The sequence below is a fragment of the Limulus polyphemus genome, unplaced genomic scaffold (assembly GCF_000517525.1).
Source record: "Limulus polyphemus unplaced genomic scaffold, Limulus_polyphemus-2.1.2 Scaffold1168, whole genome shotgun sequence".
Lineage (NCBI taxonomy): Eukaryota > Metazoa > Arthropoda > Merostomata > Xiphosura > Limulidae > Limulus > Limulus polyphemus.
The window spans coordinates 243937-252302 of record NW_013666778.1 but is presented as its reverse complement, the minus strand read 5'-3'; the positions used below and the strand labels follow the sequence as shown (position 1 = coordinate 252302).

General features: G+C 35.2%; 1 long non-coding RNA gene across 1 annotated transcript in view; it reads right to left on the bottom strand.

The window, feature by feature from the left end:
• Positions 1–312: 312 nt before the first annotated feature.
• LOC111086529 overlaps positions 313–8366 on the bottom strand; it is a 17538-nt gene continuing 9484 nt past the window's right edge. Inside the window, exon 2 of the long non-coding RNA XR_002611267.1 lies at positions 313–2648. This is a non-coding gene — a long non-coding RNA (uncharacterized LOC111086529). The remainder of the gene's footprint in view (positions 2649–8366) is intronic.

Genomic DNA, 8366 nt, shown 5'->3' with positions numbered 1-8366 from the left:
TTATTGTGTGTCTCGTCGTGTACCATCACTATAAGAAGACAGTTCGTTTAAGTATTATACGTGATGACTTTTTTTTTGGGGGGGGGGGGAATTAATGAAAGAGTTCCAAAACGTGACGTTAATTTCTTGACGACCTAATATGTACACACCATAAAAAACACGTTTTTAAAACTTCGAGAATAAGCATATGATCGCTAGGGTGACCATACCTCCTCCGTTTCCCGGGACACTCCCCGGATAAGCAATATTGTCCCTTGGATAAATATGTTCCCGAAAGTGTCCCCTAGTCGAAAAAATCATCCCAAAACAACCTTCCATTTAATTTCTTAAATTTATTATGTAATCTGCAACAGATATACATTAGAAATAAAAATTTCGACATATTTTATTCTTACTATAAACTTAGACATAGCATCGTCATGTGACGACACTGGTGCAGTTTCCATAGCTACGACCTTGAATATGTTAGAGAAATTTTTCCTGTTTTTTTTTTACCAACAAAAACACCTTAAAACAGATACATTCATTAGAGAAGAGAAATGCAACTGGCACTCATTCAGCAAGCTATTCCAGTATTCCCTGTATCTGGAATTATGGTGAGTACAGGTATATGTTGTTGTTTTTATATAAAAGTGTCCTTGGATTGGGTTTACAACATATGTGCACCTTAGTGGAAAAACACAATTTTTTTTCAAATACAGTATTTTTTCCTCCCCTTTACTTTCAGACTGTCTCATTTACGCACTACTTTAAATTTAATCCTGTAAGGGGTAAAATAATATATCGCGAATCAACCATGTATCTGGAAATTTCATACCCATGGTTTGGCCAAACATTTAACAGCACAATACTTAGATTGGAAAGATAAGCAATGCCCTTTAACATACACATTGTATAGAATAATAATAATACCCCTTAACAAAGAGGCGTATAAAACATAAAACAATCTTTCACAATGATGTGTACATGTATAAAAACAGACCAGCAAACATCATATTTCCGGACATGACTTAGTGTACCTTTTATATGTGTAAATACTAATTTTTTGCACTGCATGTTTTGAGCTTATTTTAATTATACATATGTACACAAAATTAGTATTTCAAAGATATATAAATATACATCTGTGTGTATAGTATAATTAGTCTTCCTCTGCTCACTCTATTTAGAGACATTCCACTCTAGGGTATTTCACAGTGTTACTGACATCTCTAGAAGATTACAGAAATCTCTGTCCAAGAATAGCAGTCGTTTTTACATATCTAATATGTTCCCCTAAAAAAAGAAAGGCCCAATTTGAAAGTACTTGGGTTATAGGGTATCGTATATTTGTGTTTATATGGAGGGAGTTGGGACTTTCTAACAGGACAAGCTTAAAACAAAAATAAGATAGCCAGAAGGTTCAAAAACTGGACTTATATCAAAAACGAAAATGTCAAGACTGAAAATACTTGGTTGACTCAGTTTCTTAAAGTTCAAAAGCTTGATCAGTTATATATAGATGAAAGTTGTAACCTGGACAGCTACAGTTAAATCTTCTTTGGGAAAAGAGTTTAAGACTTCGAGTGTGTAATAAATTAATACAAGTGATTCATGTGCTCTTTTAACAGACATGGATATATACATACATACATATTACTGTCTGAGAAAATGACTCCCAAGCATCTATGAAGTCCCTTTTCTAAAAGATGTTATATTGGACCTGTACTCAATTACCCTAGTGCCATAATACCTCCTGGGTTATTGCCTAGTGACTGCAACTCTCACAAGTTAGTATGGCGATTACTCACATTCAAGTTCTTCCACCATTATCTGGTTGTTAATAACAACGGAGAAGGGGTTAAAATTACTAGTGTAGTATCCCTATATTGCCATCTTCATTAGCAGTGAACACTATTTCCTGAGACTGAAAACCTATTAACACAAGTGATATTCTCGGATTTGACGTAAGCTTTGACACAAGTATTTACAACTTAAAGAAACTAAAGTAATGCCATACATGTGTTACATTCTGGAACTTGTACAAAACTAAATATTAAAAATATATTCAGAAGAACCTTAAAGTTGTAATTCCAAACAGTTGAACATATCCAAACCAATAACAATGTTTGATTAGTTATACTTCACCTTCATAAAATACATAAACTGTAATCCAATCCGTTCCGTGGTGGATATTTTGGTTAAGCATCTCTCCGGGGCCTGAAAGATAACCAGGGGCGTTCAGAAACCTCTGCTTCTCTTCACCCCACTTTGTGGCCAGATGATAGGAGCTGTAACAAAAAATGTATTGAACTTCTTGACTTTTGGAGGTCAAATAATTTTCACGCGACTTGTTACCTCAAGCTGTCCGGAAAAGCGACGAAATACCCCTCATGAGCTGCTAACAAGATTCAACGCTAGAGAAGAGAAGAAGAGAAGAGTAGCACGGAGATGATGTGGGGCTTGAGTTGAGGATGTCTTGTAGCGTGGAAGTCGGTGAAACTCGTCAGAGTAGCACGGAGATGATGTGGGGCTTGAGTTGAGGATGTCTTGTAGCGTGGAAGTCGGTGAAACTCGTCAGAGTAGCACGGAGATGATGTGGGGCTTGAGTTGAGGATGTCTTGTAGCGTGGAAGTCGGTGAAACTCGTCGATGAGTCGGTAGATGAATCTGAGAGATCGGACCAAATACACAAATTCCGATAAAACGTAACCACATTTGTTTCTAACTTTAAATAATTTTTCTAAGATACGAACTTTTTTGTATCTTGAGTTCATTTTGTTAATTTATTATTTCATTGTATATTCTTTAAATAGACTACATGTAAAGACTGTTGGCCTTTATTAAGTAAACGGCCTTTTTCAGAGTTCATTTCAAAAGGTGAACTAACTTGCTTATATATATATTCCAGTTCTGCGAAACATAACGTATTCTTCACTAGTATTAATGGTTACATCAGGTAACACTACGCTTTCCTTTAATGTAATGTATGCCAACCTGTTTCTTTCATACAGTGTAAAATCAGTGAGCCTTCAAATATTCTAAAAAGATAAACGTTATTTCACTAACATCAATGAGAAAATTAGATAACACAATATTTTCCTTTGATGTGGTAATGCAATAATAATCACAGCCTTCTTCATACGTCGACATCTCGTCATTCCGACAAATGTTTTGTATTACATGACAAATGTGCTCTCTGGATAAGTTATGATGCATGTAATACAATATAGATTAACAAATTCATATTTGATGTCGTTATACATGTGTAACACCGCATATAAATGTGAGTATCCACATTACATATTAAGTTATTCCATTATAGTTATAGTATAAACTGACCATCCAATGTTCTAGGTATGGCACCCATGCTTAATTAACCACTAATCCAGCTGGTTATACTCAGTAAACCCAACTTTTGGTATTATGAAATATAGTATGTATTACAAGCAGAACCAAGACGTTTTGGTTATAATTCACACGTCCCGGACTAGTATTCACTACTCTAATACAACCTATGAGTCGATGATCACACTATAATCTATAGTTGGAATCACCAAGAAAAAAATAATGTCACAATCTCGTAAAACAAGGATTTTTTCCACTCCATTTCATCACAGCCTGGATACATTCCTATGCTGAAGAACAGCAGAACTACTTCAGTGTACATTCGGAAGTCATGTACATGCCCAAGCTTTCTCAGGTGCTCTTCAGAAAATAAGGATTACAATGTCATTGCAACCTACAGATACATTAGAATTCCCAACAATCATTTTCAACCATTTCAGCTGTTAATGCCATTAAACAGTAATAGTTGTCCTAACTATGTTTCACCAATAAACATTACACCTAACAGCAATATTTGTCCTAGCTGTGTTTCACTAGTAAGCATCACATCTAACAGTAATAGTTATCCTAACTATGTTTCATTAGTAAGCCTCATATCTAACAGTAATAGTTGTCCTAGCTGTGTTTCATTAGTAAGCATCATATCTAACAGTAATAGTTGTTCTAGCTGTGTTTCACCAATAAACATCACATCTAACAGTAATAGTTGTCCTAACTATGTTTCACCAATAAACATTACACCTAACAGCAATATTTGTCCTAGCTGTGTTTCATTAGTAAGCATCATATCTAACAGTAATAGTTGTCCTAACTATGTTTCATTAGTAAGCATCACATCTAACAGTAATAGTTGTTCTAGCTGTGTTTCACCAATAAACATCACATCTAACAGTAATAGTTGTCCTAGCTGTGTTTCACCAATAAACATCACATCTAACAGTAATAGTTGTCCTAGCTGTGTTTCACCAATAAACATCACATCTAACAGTAATAGTTGTCCTAGCTGTGCTTCACCAATAAACATTACACCTAATAGCAATATTTGTCCTAGCTGTGTTTCACTAGTAAGCATCACATCTAACAGTAATAGTTGTCCAAACTATGTTTCATTAGTAAGCATCATATCTAACAGTAATAGTTGTCCAAACTATGTTTCATTAGTAAGCATCATATCTAACAGTAATAGTTGTCCTAGCTGTGTTTCATTAGTAAGCATCATATCTAACAGTAATAGTTGTCCTAGCTGTGTTTCACCAATAAACATCACATCTAACAGTAATAGTTGTCCTAGCTATGTTTCACCAATAAACATTACACCTAACAGCAATATTTGTCCTAGCTGTGTTTCATTAGTAAACACCATATCTAAGAGTAATAGTTGTTCCAGCTGTGTTTCACTAGTAAACATCACATCTAACAGCAATAGTTGTCCTAGCTGTGTTTCACCAATAAACATCACATCAGAAACAACATTTCAGCTTACTAGATAGATTGGGTTATTATCACAAGACATCATAACACTGTCCATAGTCACTCAATTTCAAAAAATTAATAAGTGGTATAACCCATTTTCAGCCATTGATTCTTCGATACACTGCCCATCCTCACTGCTGGTCAAACAGTTAAATCCAGCCATAAAAATTAGGAGGCTGACACCTATTTCTCAGCCAACTGCTTCCTCATTTGACTTTTTTGTAGGTCATCTGATATGTGCTGCCAGCATCTTCTTTCTCAGCAAGTTGAGGCTATACAAGCAATAATCTATTGTTCTTTTACCTAGGTCTACATGCAATATTCTACTGTTCTGTAACCCAACTCTCTCTCTCTCTGTGATTCCTGATCCATCCAGTGCATGAGAGGGTCATTAGTATTATGTATATTCAGCTTATCACCTATTTGAAACAATTTTGTGTGTCACTTGATCACTATAACTTGTAGTTTGATAGATTAAGCTGTTTCAGAACAAAACAAGAACCAGTATATCTCGAACCAACTTACTTCAATGCCACTCAGTCTCAATACTAGAACTTTTGTTCCTTTACTGTATTGTCATAGCATATATTTTATGTATGGTAACTTTACACTCATTACATCAACTACTCCACATATTTTTGAAGAAACTGTAGTATATCTGCTGTGGGAGGTAGATCATACACCACATCCACTGGGAGCTGTATTTCATCCACACATCAAGTTTGGTGAGCAGCCAGTCGACCTTTCCTCTGTTTCTTTATATATCATCATCAAACATAGCAGGAGGCTCTCCCAATCAGTTATGTTGTGATGATTCACAATCTGAATAATCCATTATGATAAACCATTGGACTTTGAACAATGGTGAAGCAGTATACATCTTCACAACACCAACATCCTGCACAACTCTGTGAACAACTAGCTGCTGAAATTAGCTCCTTGGTCCGTGTAGATTTTACACACTTTACTCCATCATGCACCTATAACAGTACTGCTCCAATTTCAACATCACCCAGAGTATCCAGTATGAACAAACAGTCTTATCTGGAATAAGCTAACACTGGAGCCTAAACTAAGGTACTCTTTTATGACTGAAATGCTTGGTAACAGCCCTTAGTACACATAAAATGTATTTCAGTTTCAGTCAGAGCAGCCAATAATGATACCATCTTGTCTTGAATAAGTTGACCACAAAGGTCAGTAACATAATGTGAAACCTAGGAAGCTGCAGAAATCTCACAGAAGGCTGGAGACAGTTCTTGACCACTGCAATTTTCACATAATCTGTAGACACTCTGCTCCTATAAACAATATGACCAAGAAATTCTACATGAATAGACATGAGTATACTCAGTTAATGACTTCAGTTTCAAGCCTGCTTTCTTTACCCACTGAAGAATCATTTCCTAATTCTCGGCAGTTAATTAAACTTGTAGCGAAACACCAGAATGACATCCATGTAGATCAGACAACTCTTTCATTGCAACCATCTCAGTGTAAACTCCACTAACCGTTTAAAACTAATAAATGAATTACACAGGCAGGATTGCATTACACGTTCTTCAGAAAAGCTATCACAAGCGCTAAAAAACAATCTTAGACCTGCTCTCATAATCTATTTCAACCTATCAGTATGTGGAAGCCAGAACAAACGTAAAGAATCAAAGGATGGTTTCTAGCAGGTAGAAACAATTGTCTCTTTGAAACAATGAAAATGAATGAATGCAGTGACCGTTTTTACCTACGTAAAGCATAGCTTATGATGAAGTTGAATAAAATTATAAGTGTGAAATGTTAAATGCTTAAGTCTTTATTGGAGTACATATGTCTTGGATGAAGAAAGTTGTTTTCATTCTGTAATGACTATGTTAATCATGCGCTTTACACCAAATCAATGATCACACCCTGGAAAACATTTGTTTAAACATAACGTATGTTACTTTATCATCAGTCCCTGTTTAGCACACATCTACATGATTACTTTACCCTAAGTAGCTGTTTAGTATACATCTATAAGGTTATGTTACAACAGCGGAAGTCGCATGACGCTGGGATGATGCATGCTGGAGTTTCTCGAATTATTAGAGAACCCCGCGAATGTCCGAGTGTTTGCTAGACGCCCTCTTTTTTAGTATATAAGCCTGTCAAAGAAAGCCAGCGATATAGATAGATATAGATAATTAAAGAAGCTAACAGTAGTGACGGTAAGTAAAGTGTGTAAATCACTGTGATTTATAGCGTGTATTATAAAAGTTGTTAAGTTTAAAGTGACGAGAGACGTATTGACTGTGGAATTCTGTGTACTACAAAGTTTGTATCGAGAAAGAATAAACTAGTTTTAATCAAGAAGGAACTTGTATCGCTGAAGTTCTTCGGAAATACTTTATACCGGAAATTAACAAACAAGCAGATACGTAACAGTTACTTTACCCCAAGTAGCTGTTTAGTACACATCTATATGGTTACTTTACCCTAAGTAACTATTAGCCATTCTATACTCTACCAGTTATTTAAATATATCAGAATAGAAACATCAGTGAAACTATGAGACTTTTCCACAACATAGACTATGCATTTTAAACTTAAAACAAACGTCTGCTGCTTCTTTTGGGTTTCGGTAGTTTTGAACACCGTCTCGAAATGAGCTCGTCTGTGAGACATGATTACACTGGCGCCGCTGCTTCGCCTTAGTACGTGTGATTTGTAGTTTACATCAACAAAACATATATTGTGTAATTACACACATAACTACTGTGCAATCTGTAATTAATTACACAGAGATTTATAGCTTAGAAGATTCCTTGACCGAGCAGGTTTCATACTCATTTACCAATTAAAAAGAAAAAAATCGAGTATTTCCTTACACCCTTTATATTTCACATATATTTCGTCACCCTTCTTCTAAGGATTTGTCTCCCAGTGGTCTTTTTGTTCCTTTGTTTTGTATTCCTTCGTTAAAGGCCGTGCATATTTTCTTTATCTCTCTTTTGCTTTAACTGAAATCAGTCTTTTATTGTATTAATGTTCATTTTTCCCATTCGTTTTTAACCACAAACATTTGCTACCTAGCATCGTTTATCATTCTGCGTTCATTTTACATCTGTCTTACTTTATTTTCTTCTAAGATTTCATTGCTTTGTTTTTGTTCTCTTTTTATCTTCTTTTGTTAATTTCAGTTTATCACTGTAGCACTAGTCCTTTTATCATTGGTATTACCTGTAGCTCTAGTCCTTTTATCACTGTTATTACCTGTAGCACTAGTCCTTTTATCACTGTTATTACCTGTAGCTCTAGTCCTTTTATCATTGGTATTACCTATGGCTCTAGTCCTTTTATCACTGTTATTACCTGTAGCACTAGTCCTTTTATCACTGTTATTACCTGTAGCACTAGTCCTTTTATCACTGTTATTACCTGTAGCTCTAGTCATTTTATCACTGTTATTACCTGTAGCTCTAGTCCTTTTATCACTATTATTACCTATAACTCTAGTCCTTTTATCATTGGTATTACCTATGGCTCTAGTCCTTTTATCACTGTTATTACCTGTAGCACTAGTCCTTTTAT